The sequence below is a fragment of the Callorhinus ursinus genome, unplaced genomic scaffold (assembly GCF_003265705.2).
Source record: "Callorhinus ursinus isolate GAN/ISIS: 27379988/994484 unplaced genomic scaffold, GSC_fseal_2.0 scaffold26, whole genome shotgun sequence".
Taxonomy (NCBI): Eukaryota; Metazoa; Chordata; class Mammalia; order Carnivora; family Otariidae; genus Callorhinus; species Callorhinus ursinus.
Genome location: NW_027397088.1, coordinates 15785764 through 15799780, shown reverse-complemented (window position 1 = coordinate 15799780; position 14017 = coordinate 15785764). Strand labels below are relative to the sequence as shown.

Sequence of the window (14017 nt, the reverse complement as noted above, 5' to 3'; positions counted from 1 at the left end):
AACAGTGTGACTGGACTGCTTCACATACCCTCATGTGAGAATTTTTTTCTCTAATACGATAAAAGTAATATGTGATTATTGATTGAGGTGCAGTGGTGAGATGAAATTTGATTTATTGGCCTTTCCTTGTGAACTATTCCCTTCATGCTTTTGGTCACTTTCCTGTGAGGTTCTCGGGTACTTACCGATGTGAACAAGACTGTTAACGTATTAAGGGCCTCACATTGTTGTCCTTTTTATTGCAGATATCTTTCCCAGCTGGTTATTTGCCCTTTTAATTTGTTTACTTCGTTAATTACAGAAGTTTCATGTTTTAATATATTCAAATGAATGTTTTAAAATTATGTTCTCCATAGTGTTTATGCCTAAAAAGTTCTCTCCCAATCCTAAGAAATAAATTTTAAGTTATAATTACTTCTAGTTTTTTTTTATTTTTTTTCTTTTAGTTTCTATCTAGCTGATTTTTGCTGATTTTACTACTTAACCCTGAACTTATTTTGATATGCAGCATAAAGTGAGCCCTCAGTTTTTTGCCATTTAGGTCATTACTTTTTTCTAGAGAACGGCACAGGATTATTCCCTAGGTCTGCTGTTGGCTGATTTTAGTTGGTCAAATTAGACCCTGCCTGCATGGTGCCTGGACTTGAGCAGCTGAATGTAGCTGGAACAGAACCAAACCCAGCCACCTTTCCCGGAGGCCCCGCGTTACCTCGTGTGGGCGGCTCCCTAGAGCGCCTTGCGCACATGCACAGACTGGCCGTCCTTCACGGCTCCCCTTCTCTCAGACTGCTCACCTCCCATCTCTCCTCCTCCTCCCTGATCCGTTTCTCCTGATTTCCCTGAGGGGATAGAAGCCGTCAGAAGGGGACTCGTGGGCGTTCCCTCCCCTGACGCTCCCGGCCGCCTGCGTCTGCTTGCTGTCTGCCCCCCCCCCATGCCTGGGGATTGTCCCTGCTTCCAGAGCGACCCTCTCATCTTGTGCGCTTCATCCTGTCTGCTCTCTCCTCCTTCGGGGCTTTGGCACTTTCCCCCTCTCTTCCTGCATCATTAGTTTGTACCTCCTGCTGAATCAGTCCCGGGGATTATTCTCATTTCCCCATAGTTCCCTGTCTTTTTCTGTCTCCTTTGCCTCTGCGTCCTTTCTGCTCACCCCTGCGAGATGGCGAAGTGCCCCTGAGCTCCGTCCTTGGACCTTTGCTCTTGCCTCCTGTGGTCCCAAGGCCTGAAATGCCATCTGATGCTAACGACTCCCCGAGTAAACAGCTTCTGTCCTGGCCTCCCCGCTGAAGTCTCGATGGGTTCCAGCAGCTCGCAGCTGGGGATCCCTAGGGCCGTGTTCGTGGGCATCTTAGCGGCAGCAGCTCGTCCTCCCGCCTCCCTCAGCCTCCCCCGTGTCAGGAAACCTAGGCCAGACGTGTCCAGAAAGTGCGGCTGGATTCCTCTCTGGCTGTCACACCTCACGCCCGGTTCCTCATCAGTCCAGTCAGCCCTGCCTCTGCACTAGACCCCGCACCTGACCCCTCTTCCCGTCTCTGCCGCAGCCTCTGCTCTAGGCTGCACCCCCCTCCCGCCCCCACTTCCACTCCCACCCACCATCTGGAGAGTCACCTCCTTGCCCCAGACGCTGGCTTCCTGTCACACCGGCAGTACCACCTGAGCCCTTCTCGGGGTTCGCGAGGCCCTCCCCACACAGCCCCTGGCTCCCTCTCTGACCTCTCCTCCCATTCTCTTCCCGCTCCTCCCCTCCAGCCTCCTGGCCTCCTGCCTCCACGGTCTGAGCTTCTCTTCTGGCCCTTGCTGCCCTTCCGTCTGGCTCCTTCCTTCCCGCTGCCTCCTCAGGGGTCTCCTCCTCTTAAATCGTGCAGCCTTCTCTCTCTCCCTTTACCTGGCTTCATTTTATTTAGGATGTATTTTTATTAATTTTTTTTTTTTTGGTCAAAGTGCAAACCTGACATAAATTTATCTGGCTTTTCTCTGTTAGAGTGTCTGTAACAGTGATGGGCGCAGCACTGACCCCATGTTCACGGGCTGAGTGGAGAACTGTGACAGCATCTTACTTCCTTGCTTTCTGCCTGGGACGCCTTTCAGCTCTGTTTCCAGACATTGCAGAGCCCCTCACCTGACACTTCATATCCGCCCCTGTTGGGGCAGCCTCGGGGGCTCCCTGATCCTCGCAGCCATGTCTCCCACATGTCAGTCACGTGAGCATCACTTCTGCAGCCTTTGTCCTGCCCATGCACAGTCTACTGTAGTTAACTGATTTTCTGTACATCATTTGAAAATTGTATTTTAAAAGTAGTTATTTTTATAAATGGAAAATGAGTGTCCCTTGACACGAGTACAGACTAATTGCAAAAGTAAACACGTAACTATTAACACAGTCCAAGCCCCAAATGACCTTGCCTACAGTATTTTGGAAAGCTGAGCCTCAGGATCACAGCTCTTTAACATGGTGGATAAAATTCTTCTCGAAAGCCGTGCTTGCCTCTCCGGCTTCGTCATGTGTCCCTCTGTATCTAGTACGCCACAGTCCAGAAACACTTCATCACCTGCTCTAGCCTTTGGTCAGGCTCTTCTCCTCAGATCCATCTCTTCCCCTGCATCCCTCATCTGGCTGTTACACCTTCAACCTCTAAGGGCTGCTCAGTTGCCACCTCCCTAGGAAGGCCTCCTTGAAAACAGGTTAGGTAGGTGCCCTTCCGTGGCACCCTTTCTGCTCCCATGGCACCCAGAGTTGCCCCCCATCTAATTTGTATTAAACTGTGGTTTTCTGCAGTGTGGTTTCCCACAGAAGTAGACTGTGAGCTCCCTAAGCACAAGGATCCTGCCACACCCATCTGCGTAGGCCTCACACGGGGCCAGCGTCTGCCCGTGCGTAAATGGCAGATGGCTGAACCTGGCCCTGGGGGGCTGAGCCATGCATGCAGATGGGACAGAATGGTCAGGCTTTTGGTTCACAGGTACAGAAGTAAGACTGGCCTGTTTCAGAAGATTGTGAGACGTTTTGTCCAGTGGATGTGGGCCAGGAAAGGAGGCAGGGGGTGGAGAGGCCAGCTGCCGGAGAGAAGTACCCAGGAAGGTGGGCACACGGCCGGTCGGGTTCCGCCTCGGTCCGGTGCCACCACTGACTTGACTTCTGCAGATGATGTTTCCAGGTGGGGGGAGAGAGCGAAGTCTCAGCTCAGAGAAGGATGTCTAAGCGGGAGTATTACAATTAGCAGAAATGGGAGGCGTTAAATAGAGAAAGCGGTGGGGGAGAGCAGGCGCAGGAACTTCTGAGTGTCAGGAAAGGAAGAAATCGAGGAAACACTCGATGTATGTCTGCAGGGAGCCAGGGAGATGGCTGAGGACAGGGGAAGAATTTGGAGAGCGAGGGCGGAGGTGCGGTGAAGCAAGCCTCCTGTGTATGTGTTAGTTACGAGGCCCAAGTTGAAAAGGACTTGTTTTTTGCATTGGAGTTTTTGAGTGTAAGTTTCCCAAGTATCTGCTATGTACAGGACTTGAGGGCAAAAATGTTTTTTAAAAAAACTATTCCCCTAGGAAGCATGAAGCCTGCCTAATACAGGGCTTGCCTAAGAAAATGGGGTTGCCAGAAATGTTTTCCGTACTGAAGGTTTTACAGATGTATCAGCTGCTGCGTTTTTCTTGAACCAGACAGTTTTTTGAGAAGTGTTTTTCTCCTTAATCTATAATAAGGTTCAAAAAGAAAACTTAAGTCACACTGAGAGCTATTTTGCCAACAGGCCGCACAGCCTTGGTGGTGACTTTTCCCTCTCTTTCCGGGGGCACTTTGTTAGCGGTGGTATTTTTGCTGCCCATTTTGCCGATTCCGTTCCTTGTGCCTGAGTGAGACTGAATACCAGAACGCCAGCTACAGCGTGAAATATTACCGTAATGCTAGAGCGCCGTGCGGCCTCCTGCCCGTATGAGTGATCATGGAGCGCAGTGGCGAACACGTAGGGCATGAGTGGGTTATTTTGTTTTTCCTTCCTTTTTCGTTTGCTTCATATGCAGCCTTTTCTCCTATTGCCTTCCGAGGAGAACGCATGTGTTTTGTTTTTCCAGAACTGTGGTAAGAAGGTTTATATTACCGTGTACCTTTTTTTAAACTTAACACTGGAACAGCACAAAATGGTATTAAAAAAAAAAAGGGCTCCATGAAAACCAGAAGAAGATATGCCTTTAAATGGCAGATTTGGTTTGTGTAGAATAAACAGTGAAAACATTGCTGTTTTTGGGAATCAGACTATTGTGCTAGCTTAGCAATATGACATGCATTGTATTCAGAGAACATATAGCAGAAAATTGTGATTATGTTTATACAATAAATCTATTTTCAGTTCTCTGTTCAGAAAAATTAGTACATATCGTGCCATTGTGGAAAGCATTCAATTCAGATCAGAGCACTCTCGCTCTTCTTTTAAGGTTGTACTGAATAATATTAGGAAACTGGTGACATTCCCATTTTGCTCGAGAGAAATATCCGAGGATCTCACCACTAACTAATAAATAGGCTTGTGTTTTGTCACATCCAGGTAACTCCAAAGAAACTTCCTTTGAATGGTTAGTACTTCATTACTCTTCTCCTCCCCCACAAACATTTGTTTGAGCATCTGGGTGGTGCTCTGGGTGCTGCAGGGTGTTTATTTCCTCATGCATTGGAGAGTGACAGTAGATTCACTTCTAATAATTTTTGGTGAGAAACCATATACTCAGAGTGGACTGAAGTGAACATATACAAGACATCCCAAATTGTATGGGTGGTGTACTCTGAGTCTTCCCTCTGGGTCTCAGATCCTTGATAGCTCCCTCATGCTTATGCCTGGGCTCATCTTCAGTTACTTAACTTTCTCTAAGGGAGCCTTATTTTCTCCAGGTCCCGCCCCTCCCCGCCCCAGCCATGGCTGATATGCTCTTGGTCCATTTGGGAAATGCCTGTGTTTACTGCTGTTGCATCCACTCTGTGCAGTGCTAGGGGGGCAGAGATGACTATGGAAGAGCCACTGGCGCCTGCAACTCCAGCAGCACACAGGGATACTCAGTCATTGTTGAGGAAGGGAGGAAGGGAAGAAGTCATCCATTTGTGCACCGTCTACATTTTCTCCTTCTAACACTTTTTAAGATTTGTGACGATGCTGAGAATATGCATGGGAGTCTTGTTTTGTGTATGTGCTCAGATTCTGGAGACGTGGGCGTCAGAAACAAGGTATCTTTGTACCTTTTTGAAATACTTAACCATCTGGATCTATTGTCTTTGCAATAGGTGCAGAGACTCTCCTTTATGTTTTAATATCATGCTAAGAATTTATATTAACTTCATGCAGCAGGAAAAAATGCTTACAGAGTGATCTTTCTGTTTTTTCATTTTTAAGAATTTTCCAGAGTATGGGCATGCTTGGGTGGCTCTGTCGGTTAAGCATCTGCCTTTGGCTCAGGTCATGATCTCAGGGTCCTGGGATTGAGCCCTGCGTTGGGCTCTTAGCTCAACAAGGAGCCTGTTTCTCCCTCTCCCTCTGCTGGCTCATTCTCTCTCTCTCTCTCTCTCAAATAATAAATAAAATCTTAAAAAAAAAAAAAAGAATTTTCCAGAGTTGACTCTTTATTATGGTTTATATAATAAGCTTATTAGAGTTGACTAGCCCCAGGAATTATATTGATTGGATAAATCATATTCCTGAGATTACTGAATGGCCTTTGGTTTAGTTTTGTTAATATATACCATGCATGAAAAGTTTCCTGTGTGATGATAAAGATGGAAAATGAGAGTGTCTACTTTTGTAAATTAATGTTGACCGTTTTAATTTTCCTAAATATGATATTAAAGACCAGACTACAAAATATAGCTGGGAAAAACAGGGTAGGTGGAAATAGTAACTTTGCTCCTATTTAGGGGACATACGAGGCTTAATCCTTAAACCATGCCTTTTGGGTTAAGCCAGGTCTATGTGTGCCTGTTTGGCAGGGTAGCAGGTGAGTGAGAGCGTGGAATCTGGACCAGACTAGGCGCACTGAAACCTGTGCTTATCTACTCTCTGGGTGTGTTGTGTGACCTGGCTGAGCCTCAGTTTCCTTTCTTCATTGAAGCGAAGATGGTAATGGGACCAACATTCTTGAACTGCTATAAGGATTAACTGGGTTGGTATGTTAAGGGGTTTGCAACAATGCCTGGCATTTACCTAAAAGTGCCATACATAAGGGTTAGCTACTGTCAATACAGAGACAAAGCAAACGGCTTAAGTGACTTGTTTTCCGTCACCTGTGTTCTCCATCTCGTGAGGCGTAAATATACTGGAGCAACAGAAAAATCAAGTCTAACCTTCCTGGGTCACAGAGCTGGGTTTCCTGTACATAGTAAATACGGATTGGCGGGTATCTGCTACAGTGGGTAGGAGGAGCCCGTCAGCACCTCAGCACCCAGGCTGGGTTTGAAGCGTCTGTATGTCCTTGGGCAAATGCCTTAGCCTCTGAGTGCATTTGCTTGTCTATAGAATGGGGATAATAGTAGTACCTACCTCACTGGGCTTTTGGGAGAACAAACAAAATAATAACAGTGCCAGCCATATAATAAATATAGAATAACTGGTCAGCCCTTTGTGATTATGAATTCACACTAACTGTAATTCTCGTTGATGGTACCCCTAACTCTTCATCTTGTGATCAGCCATAGGCTGTCTCTTTCTTTAACGAAAACAGTGGTAAAGTTCTCTAAGGCAGTTGTTCACGTGCAAATATTAATGGGCTGTTTTTATCACAAATATATCTTCAGGACTCAAACTTCGGTTTCAGAAAGAGTTTACTAACAAATGTTCAATAGTAAGATTAAAGTAGGATATTAAAATAATTATGGGGAAAATGTCTTAAAATTACAATATGAAAAATCTTAAAATATTTAGTTTAAGAATGAGGTACAGATATTGAGATTTAGAGATTTATTCTTTCCTCACACATTATCTTGTACTAGCTCAGTCTAAGCAGAGGATGTAAAGATGAATAAGACTGAGTATTTATCATCTTGAAGTTCACAGTGCAGTTGGGAGGCAGTCAGTGGTTATGGTACCAGGAGACCCCAAGCTTACAAAGGGGGGCACCCAGAGAGAGGGTGTCACTACACCTGTGGAATTTCGTGCACCTGTTTGTGTGACAGTACAGGTATCTTAAAAAAGATCCCACGTGGCTACTGAAGCCCCAGGAGCAGTGGTTGCAGTGAGACTAAACGAGGGGGAGGGAGAATCCCGCATGGATCTGTGATTTACGGTCTTCACGGTGAGGTTCAGTGTGACAGGTAGTGCACCTTTTCAGTCTTTTTAATTTAGATTGACAGTTCTTTGCATAAATATGAACTGTGATGAGCTGAAATCTTTTCTTTGATCAAGTAGGCAGTTAAAAGAATTATTATACTTCCCCTTCCTTTTTTGTTACAGAGATTTTCAAACATGTACAAAAATAGAGTGTAATGGAAGTCCATGTCCCCATCACCCAGTTTCAACAGCCAACATATGGCCGGTCTTGGCCCACCCCTTCTGCCTGCCCGTTCCCTCCTCACTCCATTTTTAAAGGCAAATTCCATGAAATATCGTGTCTTCTATAAATATCTCAGTGTATACCTCTAAAACAATAAGATTTTAAAATATACCCACAGTGCCATTATTATACCTAAAATAATATAATTCCTTAATACCATTACGATAGAAAGAGATTGTAATATTAGGTTTCTTAGCTTGGGTGACTCAGACGATAAGCCCTATGTTGTATTTCTGTAATACCTAGTTTACTAATTTCTATTTTACTAAATGTATGGTTTTGAATTGCTCTTTATTTTCATTTGGTACTGGTGGAAAACTTTGCCCTTCCTCTGTTCTAGGTTCTTTGGCTGATCTAATAATTGACATAAGACAGATTATAGGAGAAAAACAAATTTGATCTCTTACATATGGGAGCCCCATAAAAATACGAGACCCAAAGGCAGCCAGGCAGTTGAGGTTCAGGTGCCATCCTGAGCTAAGGAATGGGAAAGGGGCCTGGGGCTTCAAAGGGGAGGAGGATTCGCAGGAAGTTAAAAAGAACAGATGTTTAGTAACCAGAGGCAGGTGGCTCTTTCAGATAAAAAAAATTACCTTTGGTGATAGCTCTTTGCTAGGCCAGGCCCCCCTCTCTAAATTCTCTTAGGTAAGGAACAGGTAAAAGTTTTTCCCACGTCCACTGGGTCTTGATTGTCTTTGGCTCAAAACAGTCCACATGCCAAAGTGACTCATTTTTGGGGTGTCATAGTCTCCCCTCAATATTGTCTAGTACGCAGTTAGCAAACTGCCTTAGTTCACATTTCAATGTTATTATCTTACCAGAAACTTTTACCTTTGTAAAGTGGAACTCGACAAAAAGTCATGAGTACAGTTGGCTCACCAAAAGCACTCCCCGAAAGAACAAAGCCGTAACTTCAGAAAGCAAAGTGTTGCGCTTCCCAGGATGGTGTCCAGAGGCATCCAGCGCTAGACGCTGTGCCGTCCCCGGCCAGGCTGCGGTGCGGCCCCAACCAGTCCCGGCGGCCCCGAGCCCCTGCATACAGCAGGGTCCACCTTTCTACTGAGAAGGTGGGAAAGGCACCCAAATCGGCACGGGGTGTGGGCCCACGTCCGCTTCGAGGAGTCCGTGCCGCGGGCCTGAGGTTTTTCTGGCGGTTCTTCTCTGGGTGGGCCCCGTGTGCCCCCAACGGGATCGAGCCTGCCCACCTTACAGGGCAGAAAATGGCCGTGAAAGGGTCCTAGGCACAAGCGGAGAGTCAGAAACCTAAATGGAAAAAAAAAAAAGTAAAGTGTTTACTCCACAAGCAGAGCTGGCAGGCCTCATGGGTCTTCGAGAAGAGAAGAGAATTTAACTTTTGATCTACCAGTGAATACCCTGGCTTAGAAGGTGGAGCTTCTGGGCCTTGCTCAGAAAGCCAGAAGTAAGCCGGTCTAAAACTAGGGCATGGTTAGGGTACCTAGCTCCTTGTCCTTACATACAAGCTGACAAAATAACGCATTTCCAGGTTCCTGTTCTGCATCCTCCTGTTGTTCTCTCGGGCACTGAGGCGAGGCTCAGGAGCAGAACTGTTTCTGCTGTTTCTCGAACAGCTCTTCAAAAGTAGGCCGTATATATCCCATAAAAATTCTGGTAGAATCCCATTTGTTGTTTCAGGCTGCTTTCATGTGTTCCACTGTGACGTACAGCCAAACACGTTTGTCTTTGCAAAACAGGTCGTGACAACATCTCTTGTCCCCCTTAACTTCGTAAAGCCTCGGTTGCCACAAACAGGTTGAATTGATTTTTTAATTAATGCGTTTTAGTTGAGTTTGTTTCTGCTAACCATATGATTTTATTCTGACCTCAGTGTTACATGGAGTCTTCCTGGGCGAGTACAGGATGGAAACAAAACGGTGTAATCAGCCAGGCTTCTCAGACCAGGATAGACTTAACGAAGTTTGCAGGAGGGGAAAAGCAGCCCCAGATGTGAGTTCATACTTACAGTGGTGGAGGAATTGGGTGGCTGTTGTCACCAGTTCAGAAAGTTTTGCAGGATTATGTTAAGCATGTGCATGTCCGCAGCACTGCAGCCTTCTGGTCTGTGGGCTTCTGGTCGGGACTCAGAACCGCTGAGGGGCTCATGCATAATGTCGGTAGGACACGGAGGCATTTAAGGGGAACGAGCATTTTGGCTAATAGCATATACAGTATATCAGATAAAAACCTGAAACCGCCCGAAGAGAGCAGCCTGCACATCACAGTATCTTTTTTAAGTAGAACCCGTTTTTGCAGACCAGTGATTTAAATCCTAGATTGTTCATTAGGTCTTTATTTGAAAATATGAAGTCTGTTTTCATGGGAGAGTCTTCTGGCAGGCTGTGAGTGTGTGTGGGGGGGGAGGGAGGTACTTTGTTTCCTTTTAGCTCCTTCTGTATCAATTTCAGGTTTTTAGTTTATTCCAAAAAATTATGGTTCGTAAATAAGGAATTGATTCAGTTGGTCTCTCGGCCTGAGTAGATCACAATGCTAAAACATGTGGTTTGATGAAACCGTGGGCTGAGTATATAGCCATGTGGGTCTTATTTTCAGATTTTTTAATTAAGGGTTTAATTATTTGGATTTGGGTTATATATGTTGTAAGTGTATTTGAAGGAAAGTAAAAGCAGAGTCTTTGGAGATGATGTAGGTGATTTGGCTTTCTGTTTCCAACTGACTGTTTATTTAAAGCCTCAGCGTGAAACCAGGCCATTTGCATACTGGTATCTATAACAGTTGCCCAGAGACAACCCAAGGTTTTTAAAAATGAATTTCTGCCATAATCAGTGTTTGTTGACTCAACAAAGATTTGCGTTTGTCTTCGTTAAGCGTTAGGAATTCAGAGTTGAAAAGATTCTTACCTTCAAGGGGCTGACATTTGGCAGGAAGAGATAGAAAAATATAATGAGGTAGTCGCTTTACTGAGAGCACAGCTGGGCATATTTGGAACAGGAGGGAGTCTCCACGTCATCGTGGGGTGGTTGGGAAAGGAGCTTAGAAGACTTTGGGTGAGCAGTCATTTTATTTTGTAAACCTTAACAGAAAGGAGTATGGTTCGTTGTTGATCGCCCACTGTGTGCCAGGCGCTCTACCAATGAGTTAGGTATACCTATTGTTAAAGAACAAAAATTCAACTGAGTAAGTTTGAAGATCTAATTGGTGTTGTTAAGCAGTTTGGGAATTGGGCTCAAGAATTGGGCAGTGTCCCATCTAGCAAGTAGGGGAGGAGCTCTGAAGAGTTGTACAAATTGGAAGGTTTTTACAAGAGGGCACAGAAGTTATTAGCAAAAGAAAAGAAAGGATTGTTCCAGGCAAGGTCACTGCATTCTCCTTCAGGGAGAAGGGCAGGATCTTACACAGATGACCTCATCTTTCTTTGGTGGATAGAAAGGGCTCACTTACAGATGACTTCATTGGTGCTGACCAGAAAATGCTTTAGTGACCAGCTAAGGCCACATTTCTGGGGGAGGTTGAAACCGCAATTAGATTGGGTACGAAGCCCCTGTTTGGGAACTCAGTCTAAGTGACACCATTTTGGGCCTGTGGTTTTCCTTTTTTTTTCCCTAACAAATGGAAGGCAACAAAAGATTTTAAGTAGTGTATGGGAGGGGGTAACATCTGATTTATTAACCTGAACAAATCACTCTAGTTGGGTATGTGGGAAAAGGACTGTTGGTTTCTCATTATTTATGTGGAAAATGGGGGAAGATTAGATAGAAGGTACTATAGGAATGGGACTTCAGATGGAGGCAGCAGTGATGGAGTGAGGTAAACATGGATATCTCCGGAAGCAAAATTGTTGGAGTTGGGAGTGATCAGACATTAGAGTGCTGAGCTTGTCATCCTCACAGAAATGTGGAGACTCATCTGTGTCCTTAGGAACTGGCAACAAACATGTAAACCGTCAAGGACGTTGAGAAGAGCGTCTTCAGTGGAATGAAGGGGATGGAAGCCGTGTCGTACCTACCTCGTTGTTAGTCCTCACAGCAACCATGGTAGCCTTGTCCCTCTTGTATTGAATTTGAGAGATTTTAAGTAACTTCTCAAAGTTACCCAGCAAGGAGGTGGTGAAGCAGTGTTTGAACATTATCTTCTAGACTCCTGAGCCTGCGTTCTCTGTACCGTGTGAGGCTGCCTCTTAGAAAAGTAACGAAGTGCTGGAGAGGGCTCTGCGGGTCCCCTCTGAGTGCCCGGGGCGCCGGCTGGACAGTTAAGTACTGTGGGGAGCCACATGTTCACGTGAGGTCTTGTTTTGGTTTTTTTTGTTTTTTTTTTAACAGCTATGGTGAGGGGTCATACCATAAAATTTGCCCATTTTAAGTGTATATTTCGATTTTTAGTAAATTTACAGAGTTGTGCAGTCATCACTGATGGAAGGGAATGTGGGCTCTGGAGCCGACGGCCAAGAAAGAATTCTTGACATGACTTCAACGCAAAAAAGGCGGTTTTATTAAAGCCCAGCGACAGGACCCCTGGGCAGAAAGAGCTGCACGGGATTGTGAGAGGTGGCTGATGGTACACTTTGGAGTTGTGGGGAGGTAAAGACAAAGGGAAGTTTCCAAAAGGGCTTTCATACGTTAAAGAAGACTGACAGGATCCTGGATGTCTAGCTGTTGACAAGCTAAGGTTGTTTTTCCCTCTAGCAAAGCATTAACCTTAAGACAGTTGGAAGTTTCCAGAAGAATGTCGTACTCTGCCTGCCTCAAGTATTTGTCATTGGGCTGCAGGTTATAAGGACATTTAATTTTATCTACATTTCCTTCCTTCTACCTGTGTTTCTCCACATCAGTCACCACATCCAATTTTAGGACATTTCCATCAGCCCCAAAAGATCCCTTTCTGCCATGCGCGGTCAATACCAGCTCTCAGCCCCAGATAACCATGAGCCAGCTTTCTGTCTCTTTATGGACATTCCATAAAATGAATGATAAAAGTAAGCATAGCCTTTTGTATTGAGATTCTTTCACTCAGCAGAATGTCTTTGCGTTTCACTCGTGTGGTAGCCCGTATAGGTGCTTGGTTCCTTTCATTGCTGAAGAGTTTTCCATTACAGGAATATACCGCCTTTGGCTTGTCCATTCCCCAGTTGAAGGACATCTGGATTGTTTTCAGTTTGGGGCTGTTCTGAATAATAGCGCTGTAAACATTCATGTGCAAGTGTTGGTGTGGATATAGGTTTTCATTTCTCTCGGGAAGGATGAGTCCTCGGAGTGGAATTGCCGAGTGGTATGATAAGTTTCCGTTTCACTTTTTAAAGAAACTGTCGAGCTGTTTTCCATAGTGGTTTTCTCATTTTACACTCCCCCAGCCCCCCAGTGTTCCCTCATCCTTCACAGCACTTCTGACTGGCCATCTTTTTGAACAGAGCCATTGTGGTGGGGGGGTGCAGTGGTCTCTCCTGTGATCTCGATTTGGACCTCTCCACTGACTGATGATGTTGAGCATCTTTTTGTGTGTTTATGAGCCGTTCCTGTATTTTCTTTGATTAAATGACTGTTGAAATGTCTTGCTCATTTCTTAATTGGGCTGTCTTTTTGAGTTAAAAGAGTTCTTTATGTATTTTGGATACAGGTTCTTTATCGGATAGACGATTTGCCAGTATGTTCTTTCAGTTTTTAGTGTTTCATTTTCTTAATTGTCTGTTTTGAAACACAAAAGTTTTTAATTTTGATGAAGTCCATTTGAACAAAAAAATGTTAGTGAATTCTCCTTTTGCTGCCGTGTCCAAGCACCTTTTGCCTAACCCGAGGCCGCGAGACTTTTCTCCTAGAAGTTCCCTACGAGGTTTTGTAATAGGTTTGGTGTCACTTAATCACGGAGGTCAGAGACTTCTGTGAGGAAGTGGTACTTAAGCTGAGATCTGAAAGCCGAGTAGGAGGCAGGAGGGGCGGGAAGAGATTCCCACTGGAGGGAAGAGCTCAAGGCTGGTGGGGGGTCGAGTTCAGTGAGGTAGAAGGCCCTGAGCACTGGGTGCAGTGAGCGCCCGTGGTTCCTGACTGGAGAGCTGATAGGATTATGTAGGCCCCAGGATGCAGTCCTCCTGTTGCAGAAAACTGACCTCCCTGCTTCAGAGCCGGAATAGAACAAGCTCGAAGACAGAGTCTGGGATGAAGAGGAACACTAGCTTTATTGCTTTGCCAGGCAGAGGAGGCTGCCGCAGGTTACGGCCTTCGGAAACTGCGGGCCCTCCCGAAGGAAGGTATTTCTGGGGAAATACAGGATCTGGCCGGGTTTGACAGGAATTGTGTTCGTCCTACCAGCCTCCTTTGTCGGGTCTGTTGGGTGGCACCAGGTTCCTGAAACAAAAGGCTAAGAAGGGGGGGAAGGAGCCTTGTGGAAGAGAGGGAAAAGGTTGCTTGAAAATGGAATTTTGCTGAAGCATTAGTGCAGCCATTTTGATTTTTGTTCAGCTTTGGGCTTTTAAGCAGTTTCACTCCCAGGAGCTGCTGGGTCAGAGAGGGAGTGACATGATCAGATCTGG

At 45.4% G+C, this 14017-nt stretch overlaps 1 protein-coding gene and 1 long non-coding RNA gene across 2 annotated transcripts in view; both read left to right on the top strand.

Annotated features, from left to right (window-relative positions):
- Positions 1-14017, top strand: part of DTNBP1 (dystrobrevin binding protein 1) — a 121455-nt gene that overhangs the window by 75719 nt on the left and 31719 nt on the right. The window lies entirely within an intron of this gene.
- On the top strand, positions 10404-12752 carry LOC112838264 (uncharacterized). The gene is made up of 3 exons (XR_003211938.2): positions 10404-10544; positions 11416-11531; positions 11634-12752. It is a non-coding gene; the product is annotated as an uncharacterized lncRNA (long non-coding RNA).